Below are 18,815 nucleotides of genomic sequence, written 5' to 3'. Positions count from 1 at the left end.
TTATGGACAGATTTATAGTCACATGAACCCCATCTGATGAACCGGTAACCTAGGTCCGATCACAGGACAGAGGGGGATCACCAAAAACCCTGTGCACCCTCAGCACGTCCATCCAGCCCTTTCCTGGTTATATCTGCTTGTGGGAAAGCTGGGTGACCACCATTACCCCTCCTACTGGAGTGTTTAGGGATGTGACTAATGAACCTCTCACACTCCAGTAGGAGGGGTAATGGTGGTCACCCAGCTGTCCCAGACCCCTGAACGATAAATCTCTCTAGTTGTGCTGAGACTGAGAGGTTCATTAGTCACATCCCCAAACAGTCTCAGCACAACCAGAGAGATTTATCGTTCAGGGGTCTGGGAAAGCTGGGTGACCACCATTACCCCTCCTACTGGAGTGTGTTTGGGGATGTGACTAATGAACGGCTCACACTCCAGTAGGAAATGTAATGTTGGTCACCCAGCTTTCCCAGACCCCTGAACGGTAAATCTCTCTAGTTGTGCCGAGACTGTTTGGGAATGTGACTAATGAACCTCTCAGTCTCAGCACAACAAAAGAGATTTATCGTTCAGGGGTCTGGGAAAGCTGGGTACCACACTAACAGCGGGCATATTGTTTATCACCCAGCTTTCCCAGGACAGTTACATCATGTGTCCTTCATACAGAGTCTCCTGCCCGTCGGGGGACACGAGAGCAGGGGTCTGTGAGATAGAGAGTGGGACAGACAGAGAAACACATCTTACCTGCAGTGCAGCTGGTCTTCATGATGGCGCCTGCTTTCTCCCTGCAAACAGCTGCTCTGCTGTGTGACTCTGACCTGCGACTGCGCAGTACAGAGCCAGAGAGCAGAATCAATGGAACGGCTCCTGTTCATTGACTCCTTTGCACTGTAGCTGCCGTATTCCATCTCTGTATATGTCGCCCACTTGGTCTAAAAGTAAAAACACGCCCACTTGGGCATTAGGAAACTAATTAGCATAAAGCTAAACTCGCTCCTAATGTGGTAAGAATAGATCGTTTTTCAAAATAAAAAGCACTGCTGTCACCTACATTATGTAGGAGATCGGGCACTTATAATGTGGTGACAGAGTCTCTTTAATCATATTATTACACACATTACATCCCAAACAGGGATAACAACCCTGTTTTGGAGGAGCCAAAAACGTTTGTCCCTTACGGCTAGAACCAATGTCAGCTTTAACCACACTATTTTCTCTGGTCTTCCTCTTTCTGTAGGCCATCATGGTTCTCTCCTGGAACTCAACGGTATCAGGAAATGCTCTACCCAGCATACTCCAATCTTTCCCCGAGATCTCACCAACTTGTGGACTAATCGCAAAGAAGGTAGAGACAAAAGGAATGCGAACCTTCTTTTTCCTAGAGGTTTTACTACTTAGTAGGATGTTCCTATCGAATACCAGAGCTTTCTGTTTATTCATCACAAGGATATGTTTAGGATATCCCCTCTCCATAAACTTCAAACACATTTGATCAGCTTGAGAAAGGTTCTGTGACTAACCGAAATGTCCCCGCTCACCACCATAAATAAATAAATCCACCATTTCTTCATCTATCTGGAAGTCCTGGTGCCGTTATTTTGTCCTATGGTCTATATATAGATATATATACACACACACACACACACACACACACACACACACACACACACACACACACAACCGTTCAAAAGTTTGGGGTCACCCAGACAATTTTGTGTTTTCCATGAAAACTCACACTTCTATTTATCAAATGAGTTGCAAAATGACTAGAAAATATAGTCAAGACATTGACAAGGTTAGAAATAATGATTTTTATTTCAAATAATAATTTTCTCCTTCAAACTTTGCTTTCGTCAAAGAATGCTCCATTTGCAGCAAATGCAGCATTTCACCCCATGCTTCCAGAAGCCCCTCCCACAAGTTGGATTGGCTTGATGGGCACTTCTTGCGTACCATACGGTCAAGCTGCGGCCACAACAGCTCTATGGGGTTGAGATCTGGTAACTGCGCTGGCCACTCCATTAAAGATAGAATACCAACTGCCTGCTTCTTCCCTAAATAGTTCTTGCATAATTTGGAGGTGTGCTTTGGGTCATTGTCCTGTTGTAGGATGAAATTGGCTCCAATCAAGCACTGTCCACAGGGTATGGCATGGCGTTGCAAAATGGAGTGATAGCCTTCCTTATTCAAAATCCCTTTTACCTTGTACAAATATCTCACTTTACCAGCACCAAAGCAACTCCAGACCATCACATTACCTCCACCATGCTTGACAGATGGCGTCAGGCACTCTTCCAGCATCTTTTCAGTTGTTCTGCGTCTCACAAATGTTCTTCTGTGTGATCCAAACACCTCAAACTTAGATTCGTCTGTCCATAACACTTTTTTCCAATCTTCCTCTGTCCATTGTCTGTGTGCTTTTGCCCATATTAATCTTTTCCTTTTATTAGCCAGTCTCAGATATGGCTTTTTCTTTGCCACTCGACCCTGAAGGCCAGCATCCCGGAGTCGCCACTGTAGACGTTGACACTGGCGTTTTGCGGGTACTATTTAATGAAGCTGCCAGTTGAGGACCTGTGAGGCGTCTATTTCTCAAACTAGAGACTCTAATGTACTTGTCTTGTTGCTCAGTTGTGCAGCGGGGCCTCCCACTTCTCTTTCTACTCTGGTTAGAGCCTGTTTGTGCTGTCCTCTGAAGGGAGTAGTACACACCGTTGTAGGAAATCTTCAGTTTCTTGGCAATTTCTCGCATGGAATAGCCTTCATTTCTAAGAACAAGAATAGACTGTCGAGTTTCACATGAAAGCTCTCTTTTTCTAGCCACTTTGAGAGTTTAATCGAACCCACAAATGTAATGCTACAGATTCTCAACTAGCTCAAAGGAAGGTCAGTTTTATAGCTCCTCTAAACAGAAAAACTGTTTACAGCGGTCTAACATAATTGCACAAGGGTTTTCAAGTGTTTTCTAATCATCCATTAGCCTTCTAACACAGTTAGCAAACACAATGTACCATTAGAACACTGGAGTGATGGTTGCTGGAAATGGGCCTCTATACACCTATGTAGATATTGCATTAAAAACCAGACATTTGCAGCTAGAATAGTCATTTAGCACATTAACAATGTATAGAGTGTATTTCTGATTAATTTAATGTTATCTTCATTAAAAAAAAACTGTGCTTTTCTTTCAAAAATAAGGAAATTTCTAAGTGACCCTAAACTTTTGAATGGTAGTGTATATATGTATGTATATATATATATATATATATACATACACACACACACACACACACACACACACACACACATAATAGAGAAATATATATGAAAAATGACAAAAAAAAGTGGAAAGAGTGAAAAAACATGGGATTACTTAAACTAATCTAAAAAATGAAAGTCTTAAGTCTTGTGAAAAACAAAAGTAAAAATAGTTATGATATTCAAAGAGGTTGCAGAGATATTATCGTTTAAGGAAGTGCATATTAGAAATGGAAAACTTGATTTGGAATTTTGGACACGGGCATCAATGTCATGAAAGGGTTAAACAGTTTGGGAGGTTTCTAAATCTAGCCAAAATCTTAAACTATATCTTAGTCTATTTTAAAAGGGGGTTCTCCCATCTTCAACAAACAAAGCTTATTCATAGTATATAAAAAAAAAACAGGACATTTTGTAATATACCATGTGCAAAAAATCCTTATCACTTTCAAGATCTCTGCCTGTTTTCATTGAATAGAAATGTCCATTTTTACCTCCAGTGGTTGAAAATCTGTCCTGGTCATGTGAGGATTATACAGGTGCATGGTTCGTTACAAGAGACAGCTCTGATCACTGTACTGTCACGTGCACCTGCGTGAACACATGACCTAGACAAATTTTCAGCCACTAGAAGTAAATAATGAAGGTTCCCATTCAAGCACTACAAACATCGCTGTCGAAAATGGTGGGGAACCAATACACAAAGTATATTCGAAAATGTAATAACTTCATATATTGAATACGTTTTTTTTTTTTCTTTTGTTAAAGCGAAGAAACACCGTTCAGGTAAATGGGTGGGGAACGTTAAGGTAGTGCTACCAATTTAATGCACTAGGATGTAAAATATTCATTTGGTACACAGCATATACGTAGCAATGCTGCATATTTACAAACACTTGAATACTAAAATCGGGGGACATTTTAACCCACGTCCCTCTTGTAAACTTTCATAAAAATTGCCAGAAATAACTTTAACATACGAGCCACTCTTGCGGTTCAATTTGCAGGACGGTTGGGCCTGTTGGCAGTTATATTATGTCCATGGAGTTTTTATGCCAGCACACGCACAGTACCTACAGGTCTGCATTATAGACAAATCCCATTCTCCCTTAGTAGCAATGCTTCTAGGAAATAATCTCTACAGAATACAGTGGAGTATGCCGTACATTTTCCTTTGCGGATTAATACAGAAAGCATGAAAAAAAAAATTTAAGTGTCTTTATGAGATCCGAGCCACGCGAAGGTATAGTACGGCAGAGTTTAGACACTGTATTACAGATAAGAACCAACCGGATCAATAAAACGGTTATGTGCAAATGTCATAAAGGTATAAAGGACCTCAAAGACTTACAAAATACGAAGAGGCATTGTGAGAAAGTAAATACATACATTTCACCCACGAAGAATAGGAGAATGGATTCACGATGAAATCTTTGAATGCTACAATAAATATAGATGCTCCAGTGTCACAGTCAAGTATTTAAAGAAGACATTTACATCTACAATAAACGTACTAATTGCATAGCCAACGGAGATCACATTTAATATTATTAGTATTGTAGTTGTGACTAAAGAGCTGGAGTGAGTCAGCACTGAAATCCTGAAAAATGCTTCTATTTCCTGAGCGATCTCTAATCACATTGGGATTGAATTACGAGCATTCTTCTGAACTGTTTTCATAGGGTGAAGTTGGCTTGACAATTCGTATACACGGCGAGGTCCTGTGACCACACAAGAGACACCGGCTGTCCACATGTGTTTCTATTTAACGGACTTGACATCATTCTGCAATCCGAGCTATAGAATCATCCTGTACGGACTCAAAACCTGCCGCTGAGCGTCTGGCACCTTACTGTGCCTTACTGGCTAATAAGACATTTTTAAATATTACTGTGAAAAGGGAGGAAAAACAAAAACAAAACTTTCAACGTATTTGCTTGACTTTTCAAATGGAACCATATTCTCCATGCAAGGGCCAATTTGTCTTGAACATTTTGCTTGATCAGGGCTGGAAGCCATTGCGGCAACCAGACTTTTTTTGTGTTTTTTTTTTCATTTGAAGGGATATTCCAGTTGCTAAATCAGTCCAAAAAAATTATTTAGTCACGGATTTCACAATCTCTCCTTGTAGCCATTGAATGGGATCATTCCTTGTTTACTTTTAGAAGCAGAAAATCTGGCGTGGTCATGTAATGGTTACACAGAAGCAAGGCTTATTCCGGTAAAGTTATCGCAGCTCTTTTATAACGTGTTCTGCGCCTGTGTGAGCATCACATAGAAGAAATTTTCATCTTGTAGCAGTAAACAATGAAAGCACCCTTTCATTGACGGCAAGAAAAACAGATACAAAGTATTTTAGAAAATTGTGCAATGAATAAAACGAATAAGCTTTATTTGCAGAAACAGGAGTACCCCTTTAATTGGTCAAAGTAAAAATGTATTACGGCACTTAATCCTATATGATATTGCGTCTATATTTCTCTTGATTCTGTCCCATTTTAGCTCCGCAAATTGCAACTATGAAGTGGTTACAATAGATGGGACTCTGTAGGGGACACCATTAATGGCTATTTCCTCCCCAGGGGTTCAAGGCGCTCAGGAGCGGTCCTGTTCTGTGTCCTCACATTCTGCTGCAATAAGTTACTTCTCTTTACTATCCTGAACACAAGGATCTGTATCCTGCTGGGAAATATCTCAAAGGAACATAAACAAAAAGTTGACAGTATGATCTTCTCTTTCTTATTATATTAACACTATTATATTATTCCATCGGGACAAGGACATATGTTTTGATGCTGAAAATAGTTCCCCTGATAAGTTATAGAAATAGTTCAGATCGATGCACATGATCCTTTCCTCTTTACTTCAGATTCCTCCCATACTCCAAAATACATACAGGTATGTTCATTGGCTTCCTAGAAAGACTGGCCCTGGCATGTGATTCAGAGATTGGGAAACAAGGAGCCCCATTGGGAACATTAACTAATCCGAATAGCGACAATTTATGTACAGCATTGCAGAATATGTTGGTGCTTTATAAGCAACAGGAAATAAAATAAATATACATATGTATAAAGATTATGTGGAAAACTTTACTGACATTCTATGGGGGGAATTAATTAACACTGGCGTTTCTTATGCCAGTCTCAATAGGAAACAAGCTGGAGTAAGATGCGACCTCTTAATAAATTCACATCTTGGGTTGTTCGTGCGCCACAGAGGGAAATCTACACCAGTCAGGAGCTGGCGTATATATCCGCTATAATTTGCCAAGGTATTCGCAAAAATTATATCAAATGTACAGGACTTCTGATGGTCCAAGCCCACATTTTACAATAAAAGTCAAAAAAACTTGTCTGTGCCAGAAAACTGGTGTAGAAAAGTTTATACATTTCCCCTTATGTGTTTATAGTAATAAGACAACCGTGTCCAACAAACCGAAATCTAGTGTATTTGAAGTTAACGGATACTGGTCCTAGTATTCTATGATAGCGATTCTAGAATGGGAATAAAATAAATGGTCAGTTCAAAACATAAAAGATTGCACATATACATAGATCCAAGGGTATGTTGACACGCTTAGCAAAATACGGAAAACAGCTCCTGATTTTCAGCCGTTTTTTAATCAAACTAGTGTTTTTCGCAGCATTTTTTACGGCCGTTTTTGGAGCGGTTTTTCTATTGAGTCAATGAAAAACGACTCCAAAAACGGCTCAAGAAGTGACATGCACTTCTTTTTACCGGGCGTCTTTTTACGCGGCCGTTATTTGAAAATGAGGCGTAAAAAAAAAACAAAAACGCCCCATTGAAACAGAATGCCGTATTTCCTATTGAAATCAATGGGCAGATGATTGTAGGCATTCTGTTTCCGTTTTTACAGCAGTTTTTCGGTACGTTTACGGCCCGAAATACGTCTGAAAATAGCCCGTGTGAACATACCCTAATGGTTAAGAATTGTTTATTGTGATGAAAAGATGTGAAGTGTTTATTGTGTAATGAAAAGATAGGAGATTGTTAGTTGGAAAAGGGAGAAATCTCAGTTTCCATGGCAAACATAACACACTACAAAAAGCCAACTAGACACCCGTATGGGACCTGCAGATGGAGTAAATACTAATGGGATAAAATGATACTAATGAAGTGGTTTACATTTAAATGCATTAAGTTCCTCTTAGTGTGGTAAAAGGGCTTTTACCAACTGGACTCAAAATCACTGCCTCTATTTTTCCATATTTATGACCTTTCTCTGGTTTACCCCGTGAAGTATCATATAGCGGTGTACAGGGCCTGAAATGGTCACTAATATTCCCTACAGGACAAATATCGTACAAGCAATTTCAGTCCCACAAGAAATGTAGAACATTAAATTACAACTTAGGCTTCGTTCACATCTGCGCTAGGGCTCCGTTCCATCGGAACGGAGCCCTGACCGACACAAACGGAAACCATAGGTTTTTGTTTCCATCACCATTGATTTCAATGGTGGCGGATCCGGTGCCAATGGTTTCAGTTTGTCTCGGTCAGGCCTCCGTTCTGACGGAACGTCGGAACAGAGCCCTACTGCAGATGTGAACGAAGCCTTAGTGGCCAAGAACTTTTCATTGTAAACCAAATCACCATTGTCTACAGCATTTTGCACGCAAAGACCCCTTATCAAACACTAGTGGGAACCCTGGGATTTGTAACCTCACGATAACTGTAGGATTGCAAACCACTGTCTTAAGCCCCTATTACACCGGCCAATTTTGGCCGATGGCGCTTGAGCGCCGATCAACGAGACTTCGTTGATCGGCGCTCATTTGCTTCTGTCAGAAGCAGCTATGGATGGGGACGAGCGGTAGTTACACCGATCGCTCATCCCTATACATCATCATGTCGGCAGCTCGATATTTTAATTTTTTAATCTATACGACCAGCGGATGATCGAACGTTTGCTCGTTCATCTGCTGATCGCTGCCCTGTTTACACAGGGCAATTATCGGCAACAAGCATTCTATAAACGCTTGTCTGCCCGATAATCGCCCAGTGTAAAACCCCCTTTAGTCCTAAAATTGTCTGAACCCCATATGCATATAGCTCCATCAGAAGACTCAATTTCTCGACCTGCATTGTGTATTTTAGGCAATAAAGGCTATACTGAAGTAACTTGGCAACACCTTACACTTAAGAGTTTAACTTTTGAAGCCCCCAGTGAGAAGTTGGCCAGTCCTACATATGATATAGGAGAAATTTATTATATGGCGGTCATTCAAGGAAATGTCATCCAATGTAAAAACAGATAGGCGGCTCTCCGCTCTGGCTGATAAAGGGTGGGGGTGGGGATCTGGAGTGCAAGAGATATATATATATATATATATATATATATATGTGTGAAACACATTGCAACAGTACTATGCAAGCGCTAAGACTACCAAATGCACTCTAGATCATTGTGCATTACTGCAATGTTTACTTATAAGGCCCCATGCACACGACCATAAAATACGCCCATAATTACGGGCCCATGGACTTCTATTGGCCACGGGTACCTTCCCGTTTGCGTAAGGGAAGGTACCCGGGCCGTTTAAAAATATAGAACACGTCCTATTTCAGGCTGTAATTACGGCACGGGCAGGCCCATAGAAGTCTATGGGGCACCCGTAATTACGGGTGGCTACGTGTGTGAACCCGTAATTACGGGAGCGTTGCTAGGCGACATCAGTGGACTTAAATTTTTGAATAAAGCGCAGAGAAAATGGCGTCTGAGCGATCATGTGACCCTTTTAAAGGGGTTTGGACATGATTGTGACATTTCCAGCCCCCATTTTTTTACGGGTCCGTAAATGCGGGTGGAATACAGGTGACAATGGACCCGTATTTATGGGCACGGGTCTGTAAATACGGGTTAAAAACGTGTGACAAAGGACCCGTATTTATGGGAGGGAAAAAATACTGTCGTGTGCATGGGGCCTAAATGTGAGGTTCTTCGTGCACATTTTGATCAAATTGTGTGAGCACACCTACCACGACAAGACGACCTCTTAAATGGGTGCCTAACCTAAAAAGACACCTCTCTCCTGGGCCTAAGCCTCCTGAATTCATTGTGCAGGCTTAGGCCCAGGAGAGAGGTGACTTATTAGGTTAGGGACCCACTTCAGAGTCTGCCGGTGGGCTCACACAATTTGATCAAAATGTGCTCTAAAAATCTCACATTTGTAAGTAAACGTATCAGTAATGCAAAATGATCTAGAGTGCTTTTGGTAGCCATAGCATTTGCGTAGCGCTGTTGCAATGTTTTTTTTTAAAAAAATTATTGTTTGCAGTCACAGCGTACTTGCACCTGCACATTTTTTATTTTGTTAGGCTATGCTGACCAACTTTTTTTGTTTTGTTTTTGATTGTAAGACCAGACACAGCTCATGGACAAGTGTGGCACTGTTTCTAGGGAAATAAAAGCTAATCCTTTTAGTGATTATACACATTGCTTGCTACAAAAAAATCCTGAGGTCTCGATCCATACTAGAAGTCTGTACGGCCTTCTTTATCGGCAATTCCAACAAATTCTTCAGTTTAATAATTGCATTTCCTTAATGACACGATAATATAATCAGCATTTTAGAAAATGAAGCCAGAGGTCTGGAAAAATGTAAAATTCTGTACCCCAGGAAAAGTAAAGATTTCGCAAAGCACATGACACTTGATATGCTGCAGAATAAATTCTGAATGTGAAACCTCCAGAGTGAACAACATTAATACTTGGTAAGAGGTAACATCTGTTTATGTGACTGCTGCTCCAATGACATAATATTTGCCTAAAATTCCATTTCACTCAATTCCTCGTTCCTCTGGGTTGAGATACATGATCCAGCAGGTCACATAAATCACGTTGATCATTGCTCCTCACTGTGGTTATATCTACAGCAGCTTAGGCTTAATAAATCCTATATAAAATCAGGTATTTACTATGGAAATGAAACATGAAAGCCAACATACGCAGAAGCACTTAAAAAAAAAAAAAAAAAGCTTACTTAACAAAAACAGTGCATATGAAACGGTTTCAGAAGCCCGAAGTCATTAATTTTATAAGTGATCATATAAACCTATTTCAATAGTGCTTACAATCATTTTGTGCAGACTTTTTGAATTATTGAGGCGGAAAGTGGTCATATTTAGGATGAGTCTATAAACACACACAGACTTAATGCCGTCAATGTCACACACCAGTCACAGTCCATACTTGTAGAGGGAGTTGCAACTTGTATTTCTATATACAGCTGGACAGGATCTTAGAGCGCTTCGAAAAAGTTGCTCAACTCTTTATTTTCATAGAGTGACATAGAAGTGTGTATATATTTCACATAACTTTGCTATAGCAAAATAATCAAGTTCAGATAACTAGTTGGAGCTGTGCCTACGAAAATTTGGGTATTGTCCAATCCTAAAGAACTAGAAAGTTATTTAAAGGTAGTTTCCAGGACTAAGTAAATACAGCTAATCATACTGTACCTTTCAACACTGAAATCCCAAATCACAGGACATTTTAAGATCCAACAAATGCTCTGCCTAGAAACACCCCCAAAAAGCATAAAAAAGTATTTTTTGCAAATCTACAAAAGCCGACCCCCCCTCCATGCAGTCTGCTTTGCTGGACTGTCCTGTAAAAATCTAAATAACTAACATAGCACGTCATGTTAACTAAAGTTCTACTATTCTTGGAAAGCCTGGCTGCTAATGGGAATAGTATATGATTTCATGAATGTTGGGTCTAGAAGAAGGGTTTAAGGGATTAGAAAAAAAAAAAAGCTTTCCCCCCCCCCTAGAATCAGTGGCGCTCTTGTCCATAGGCTGTGATAAGCCACATTCATTTGAATGCCCCAATCAAGTCACATGATGTAATATGGAGTAAAACTATATACACACACAGTATGGTAAAGGATGCAATTGGATCCATGCAATCCAGCTCTAAAAAATACTGAAAAGGACTATCTTTAAAGCCATTCTGCATTTCCACTATCTGATTGCTGGTCATTAAAGGGATTTTCCAGTCATACAAAATTGATGGCCTATTTGCAGGATAGGCCATCAATATCTGCTCGATGGGGGTCCGAACCCTGGCACCCCCGCCGATCAGCGGTCTTATAGTCTCCGCGATGCTGGTACAAGGGCTGCTTCCCCTTCATTCCTTATCTGCTCATACCTCAATAGGAGAAGGCTGTAATACTGTGAACCGCTGATTCAAGTGTGTCGGTGATTCATAGTACAAGCAGATAAGCAATGAAGGGCAAGCAGCGCCCGTACGAGCGTCACGGCCTCTTCAGAACAGCTGATCGGCGGGGGTGTCGGGAGCCGGACCGCCACCGAACAAAGATCGATGGCCTATCCTGAGGATAGGCTTCAAATTCTTATGACTGGAAGAACCCCTTTAAAGGCTTGGATTTATTTTTTATTATTTTTGGGTAGAAGCTTCGGCAGAACACACGCTGGGCTAGTTTTTAAGAGAACTATGTATGCCCTGTGGTGCCTCCTTCCGTGATAACTGATAGGTTCTTATCAATAGATAGAGGGAGATTATGTACTATTCTGTCTCCACCATTTGTATTGGTACTATGCTATAATCTCATGGGTACGAATGATATGCCATCACTTCCTCATCAGTGTGGGTCTGTCTGCCAGGACCCCACCATCCTTAGAATAAAGGGGCTGCAGCCCCAGGAAAAATCCAGAGACCTTCGTTCATGTGTTTTCCAAATCGTTGGGGGTCCTAGATGTCAGAACCTCACTGATCATAATGTTATCCTAAGACATGCTACAAGATTCTAAGGGCCTGTTCACATCACCGTTCGCTTTTCATTCCGGGGTTCCGTCTGAGGTTTCCGTCGGGTGAATGGTTGCCGTTAGTCACCATTCCGTCAGGTTTCCGACGGAATCAATAGCGGAGTCGACTGCGCTATTGATTCAGTCGGAAAAATATAGTATATGTATATAGTATAATGTATATAGTGCCGCACACCCCCTGTAGCTAATGCCGGAATGCCCTCTGTATATAGTGCCACACCCCCCCTGTAGATAATGCCACGGTTCCCTCTGTAGATAGTGCCACACCCCCTGTAAATACTGCAGTGCCCTGTGTTGATCGTGCCACTCCCTATATATAGTGCCAGACACCCCCTGTAGATAATACCGCAGTGCCCTCTTTAGATAGTGCCATACCCCCGGTATATAGTGGCACACATGCCCCTTTAGATAATGCCGCAATGCCCTCTGTAAAAAATGCCACAGCCCCCCTGTAGGTACCGCCACACAACCCCCCCCTGTAGGTACCGCCACACAGCCCCCCCCGTAGGTAGCGCCACACAGCCCCCCCCTCGTAGGTAGCGCCACACAGCCCCCCCCTGTAGGTAGCGCCACACAGTCCCCCCCTGTAGGTAGCGCCACACAGTCCCCCCCTGTAGGTAGCGCCACACAGCCCCCCCCTGTAGGCAGCGCCACACAGCCCCCTTGCAGGCAGCGCCACACAGCCCCCTTGCAGGCAGCGCCACACAGCCCCCTTGCAGGCAGCGCCACACAGCCCCCTTGCAGGCAGCGCCACACAGCCCCCTTGCAGGCAGCGCCACACAGCCCCCTTGCAGGCAGCGCCACACAGCCCCCTTGCAGGCAGCGCCACACAGCCCCCTTGCAGGCAGCGCCACACAGCCCCCTTGCAGGCAGCGCCACACAGCCCCCTTGCAGGCAGCGCCACACAGCCCCCTTGCAGGCAGCGCCACACAGCCCCCTTGCAGGCAGCGCCACACAGCCCCCTTGCAGGCAGCGCCACACAGCCCCCTTGCAGGCAGCGCCACACAGCCCTCTTTTAGACCGAGCCACACAGCCCACAGACCCCTTGTAGGTAGTGCCACACAGCACACAGTCCCCTTGTAGGTAGTGCCACACAGCCCACATGTACACAGCACCCCCTGCCTGCAGATAGCATGTAGCTCCCTGAAGGAGCGAAGTCCCCCTTTGCCCGGGGATTCTGCTCCTGGAGCGCTCCCCTTCATGTCCCTGTCCATATATACGGACAGTGACATCAGGGGCAACTCCTGAAGCGGAATCCCTGTACACAGTGTTGCCGACGCTGTGACCAGGGATTCCACTCCATATATGGAGAGAGACATCAAGCGGAGCGCTCCAGGAGCGGAATCCCCGGCCACAGTGGTGCAGCGGTGCTAGTAGATAGAGCAGGGAGATACCGCCCTGCTCTGCTATAGTGGCATCGCTAGCGCTGTAGCAGCCGCAGCGGCCATGGGGGGTCCCGACCCCCGTCCAGACGGGCGCCCTCTTGCCCGGTGTCGCTGCTAGCAGCCGCTATGGCTGCTACAGCGGCAGCGATGCCAATGAGTGAAGAAGCGACCGAGCAGAAAGGCGACTGCTGTGACGTCGGGCCCGGGTGCTTCTGAAACAAGCAGGGGGAAGGGAGCCAGCACAGCAATGGCTGTGGGAGCCCTGGGTGGGAGGGTAGTCAGAGTCTCCACCTGGAGCGGAATCCCCGGCAATGTATTGACCAGGGACTCCGCTCCTAGCTCACATCCACCTTCCCGTCGGAAGGTGGATGCGGCAGCACCCGGCATTCATCTGGCCACAATTAAAATAGATAGGATACGGCGCCGGACCTCCTTGGGAGCCGGAACAAAAAATTTGCAGGTAAAGTTTTTAGATCCGGCGCCGCACGGCACCACACCTGTTGTCCTCCATGCCAGAACAGATCCCATAGAAACTATGGGATCCGTTCTAGCATCAGTTTGCTTCAGCTTTTCTTCAACATGCCGGACATATGTGATCGGCCCCTAAGATGGGAATACCCCCTTAAAGGGAACCGGTTACGAGCATTTCACCTATTAAATCACCTAGTGGAACTGGGTGAAAAATCTTTTTTATGTAATGTATAATTATCTTCTAAGTAGGTTCTGTACCTTTAGGCCTCATGCACACTTCCATCACCGTTTTCACGGCCATTTATAACGGATACGTGTGTCCGTGATTGGAACAGTGTGCTTCCTGTGTGTACTCCGGAAACAGTTCACACAATGTACAGGATATTGTGAGTGCCGCACATACTATTCCCGGTCCACGGTACTCACTGTCCAGGGTGCTGAAAGAGTTACTGCCGATCAGTGCAGCACTTTAACTCTTTCAGCACCCTGGACAGAGACTACCGCTGGACAGGGAATATCATGCGCGGCGCTCACAATATAGATTAATGGTTCATTGAAAAAAACTGTAAACAAAAAAAAGTTACTACTTACCCAGAACTCCCTGCTTGCCTGCTTCTTCCTCAAGTCCGGGATACTGAGATGACGTTTCAGACCAGGTTACCGCTGCAGCCAATCACAAGCTGCAGCGGTCACATGGACTGCCGCGTCATCCAGGGAGGTCGGACTGGATGTCAGAAGAGGGACGCATTACCAAGACAACGGCCGAGGTACGTAGGAACTTATTTTTCTTAATATCGCTGCGTTCCAGCACTGATCAGCAGCCTCTTCCCTCTATCAGTGCTGACAGAGAGAAGGGGCTGCCGATTAGTGAAGTGCAGTATCGGTCTGTATGTGTATCTCTGCACGCCTGGCCGTTGCTAGGCAATGGATCCGTCACACACGGACGGCACACTGATGCCTTCCGTATGCCTTCAGTTTTTTTGACGGCCCCATTGACTTGCATGAGCCTCACGGTCATGGAATCTCGGACCAAAGTAGGACATGCTCTACTTTTGTCGGAACGGAGCAACGGGACCGTCAAAACAACTGAAGTGTGCATGGCCCCATTGAAATGAATAGGTCAGGGTGCTAGCCGTCTGAAAAACGGCTAGCACCCTGATGAAGACTGAAGTGGGCATGAAGCCTTAGTATTCAGTTTTTTAGTGTTCCCGTGCCGTATGCTAATGAGCATAAGAGAGTCATATCTTCATTCCTCAAGCCTTTCAGACAGTGACGTAACTACCTCTGTATCAGCTATAGTGGCTGCTACGGGGCCCATGGCATGAGGGGGCCCGTGTCGCCAGGCACAGGCACCCCACCATGCTTGGAGGCACCGGTAGCGACGCAGATGCTATTGAACACTATGACAGAGCAGGGCGGTATCTCCCTGCTCTGCCATAGGCTACTCTAACTGTGGCATAGCTCTAGGGGTCGCAATTACGAGCGAGCCCCTAAGCCCGGGGAACCCACAGGGCCCCTGTAGCCACACAGCGCTGACCTCGCTGGTCCAGCTTCTTGTATGCTGGAGCATGGAGATGACGGCTCCTTGCTCCAGCATTCACTCTGCCGGCACCGTCTACGGGGGGGGGACGGACTGCACGGCACCGTCTACGGGGGGGGGGACGGACTGCACGGCACCGTCTACGGGGGGGGGACGGACTGCACGGCACCGTCTACGGGGGGGGGGACGGACTGCACGGCACCGTCTACGGGGGGGGGGACGGACTGCACGGCACCGTCTATGGGGGGGGGGACGGACTGCACGGCACCGTCTACGGGGACGGACGGGCTGCACCGTCTACGGGGGGGGGGACGGACTGCACGGCACCGTCTACGGGGGGGGGACAGACTGCACGGCACCGTCTACGGGGGGGGGACAGACTGCACGGCACCGTCTACGGGGGGGGGACAGACTGCACGGCACCGTCTACGGGGGGGGGGGGGACGAGGACGACTGCACGGCACCGTCTACGGGGGGGGGGGGGGGGACGACTGTACGGCACCGTCTACGGGGGGGGGACGAGGACGACTGTACGGCACCGTCTACGGGGGGGGGGGGACGAGGACGACTGCACGGCACCGTCTACGGGTGGGGGGGGGGAACGGCTGCACGGCAGCGTCTACGGGACGGGGGGGCCGTACGGCAGCGTCTACGGGACGGGGGGGCCGTACGGCAGCGTCTACGGGACGGGGGGGCCGTACGGCAGCGTCTACGGGACGGGGGGGCCGTACGGCAGCGTCTGCGGGGGGGCTGTATGGCAGCGTCTACGGGGGGGCTGTACGGCAACATCTACAGGGGGGGCTGTATAGCAACATCTACAGGGGGGGCTGTATAGCACCATCTACGGAGGGGGGGCTGTATAGCACCATCTACGGGGGGGGGGCTGTATAGCACCATCTACGGGGGGGTGGGCTGTATAGCACCATCTACGGAGGGGGGGCTGTATAGCACCATCTACGGGGGGGGCTGTATAGCACCGTCTGTAAGGGTGGTCAACACCACCGAGGACTTACCGGTCCGGAGCGGAGCGGGATGGCGTGGGCGGCTGTCAGGCGCTCGCGCATGCACTGGGAGTGAGGTGACGCGCGGTCAGAAGGGCGCGAAGGGAGGAGGTGAGAGGTGACACGCGACCGGAAGTGGTCAGAAGGGCGCAAAGGGAGGAGGAGAGGTGACGCGCGACCGGAGGAAAGAGGGCGGTAAGGAGAGAAGGAAGAGGGTGAGGTGAAGTGGCGGAGTGTGGCAGAAGGGAGAGAAGCGGCGGAAGAGAGAGAAGCGGCAAGGAGACTGGTGGAGCAGGGAACCAAGGCAGGCAGCCTTAGGGTATGTTCACACGAGGGCGTCCGTTACGGCTGAAATTACGGGGATGTTTCAGCCTGAAAACATCCCCGTAATTTCAGCCGTAACGGCATGTGCAGGCGCTTGAACACCGCGTCCATTACGGCCGTAATTAGCGCTGCTATTCATTGGAGTCAATGAATAACGGCTCCAATTACGGCCAAAGAAGTGACAGGTCACTTCTTTGACGCGGGCGTCTATTTACGCGCCGTCATTTGACAGCAGCGCATAAATTTACGCCTCGTGTGAACAGACAAAAGTCTGCCCATTGCTTTCAATGGGCAGATGTTTGTCAGCGCTATTGAGGCGCTATTTTCAGACGTAATTCGGGGCAAAAACGCCCGAATTACGTCCGTAAATAGGCCGTGTGAACATACCCTTAGAGAGAGGGAAAAGAGAAGAAGAGCAGGACCAGAGATAGACAGGCCAAACGAGTGTGATGGAAGGGGCCGCAGTAAGTACCAAAGAGCCGCCCAGCAGACAGCAGCACTAGCCGCCCAGCAGACAGCAGCACTAGCCGCGCAGAGTTCCAGCCGCGCAGAAGTCCAGCCGCGCAGAGGTCCAGCCGCGCAGAGGTCCAGCCGCGCAGAGGTGCTGCAGCCAGACTCTGGTACGCAACCCCAAAGCCGAGGGAGAAGACCCAGAGGAGCACAGGTACTGTACTTGTTTCTCCTTAAGCGAGAACGAGGAAGCGTAACTCCCGTAGTCGCGACAGTGCACCAGAGACTTTCCCATACGGAGGAGGCAGAACAGACATTGAGCCACGCCCTTCAACGCCCCAACCTTTTGCCCGTGGTTACCTCCGGGCCGTGTTCAGGCGTTCAGTTCTGAGGACAATTGTCACCCGAAGTTGAATGTTTTAACCATGAAGAGGAGATCCGTTTCTGAATTTCCACAGTAAACAACCGTTAAACCAACTGCAGTGTCGTATCTATTGCCCACCACAGCAGCACCCACCTACACCGTCTACGGGGGGGGGGGCTGTATAGCACTGTCTACGGGGGGGGCTGTATAGCACTGTCTACAGGGGGCACTATCTACAACAGCGGGCTGTGTGTGGCACCCAGGGGAGGGGGCCCCAGTCAAAAGTTTGCTATGGGGCCCAGTTTCCCAGTTACACTCCTGCTTTCAGAGTTAATCCTGCCTCCTTACTTTTCATTGACAGCTTACTTTTGATTGACAGCATTCAGGGTGGGCCAGTTTTGGTGGTGGGCGGGTATAAGAGGAACGAACTAGACTGACGGATTACCATAAATGGCGCAAAAAGGTTACTTACGGTAAGAGGAGGAGTTTAGGAGAGAGGATAACGCCAATTAACTTTTGACAGCAGCAGCCAGCGAGGGGGGAGTAGAGTTCAATAGGTTAAATTCTAGTGACAGGTTCTTTTAACATAAAACTATGTTCTTCAATATAAAATTTCCTTGGTTTAGTATTTTAATCCCACATTATACCTGCACTGACTTTCACATGAGACCAATGTGGGAGTTAGAGACGAATAGGTGTTATATATTGTGTATTGGAAATAGCTATGTCAATACATTCGTTAAATACCTGCCATCATTACAAACTAGAAGAGGAAAAGCTTTCTATAGACAGGAAACAGGACGATAAGGCCAGGAAGTAGATAATGTAAGCCTCTAGGTAGCAGATGCCTGGAAACCTATATTACAGATTGTGGTCACAGGAAATACAAGGCAGATGTTACAGGTTTTGTGTAACTCAACAATAACCGATGACTGTTAAATGTACAGCAAACAGAAGACTTCTCAAGTCCAGAGAAACCAAGGTCTGACCTTTTATGGAGAGTAACTGATAAAGTCACAGAAAACGGTCTGCTTCATGTTAAAGTATATGAAGGACTCAAATCTGCTCTCCTTGAGGTTGAAATAAATCTGGAAAGACCATATCCAATATTGTCTGGCTTCAGAAGAAAACACTTCCTAACAGATGTACTTATAAATAGCCCCAAAGGTTAATGCAGCTGTGATTCTTGAATCTGCAGTGATCACTTC

The 18,815-nt window shown here is 46.3% G+C and overlaps 1 protein-coding gene across 2 annotated transcripts in view; it reads right to left on the bottom strand.

Annotated features, from left to right (window-relative positions):
• IQGAP2 (IQ motif containing GTPase activating protein 2) overlaps positions 1 to 18,815 on the bottom strand; it is a 282,889-nt gene that overhangs the window by 122,256 nt on the left and 141,818 nt on the right. The window lies entirely within an intron of this gene.

The sequence above is a fragment of the Rhinoderma darwinii genome, chromosome 1 (assembly GCF_050947455.1).
Source record: "Rhinoderma darwinii isolate aRhiDar2 chromosome 1, aRhiDar2.hap1, whole genome shotgun sequence".
NCBI lineage: Eukaryota > Metazoa > Chordata > Amphibia > Anura > Rhinodermatidae > Rhinoderma > Rhinoderma darwinii.
This window is presented reverse-complemented; position numbering and strand designations above follow the sequence as displayed.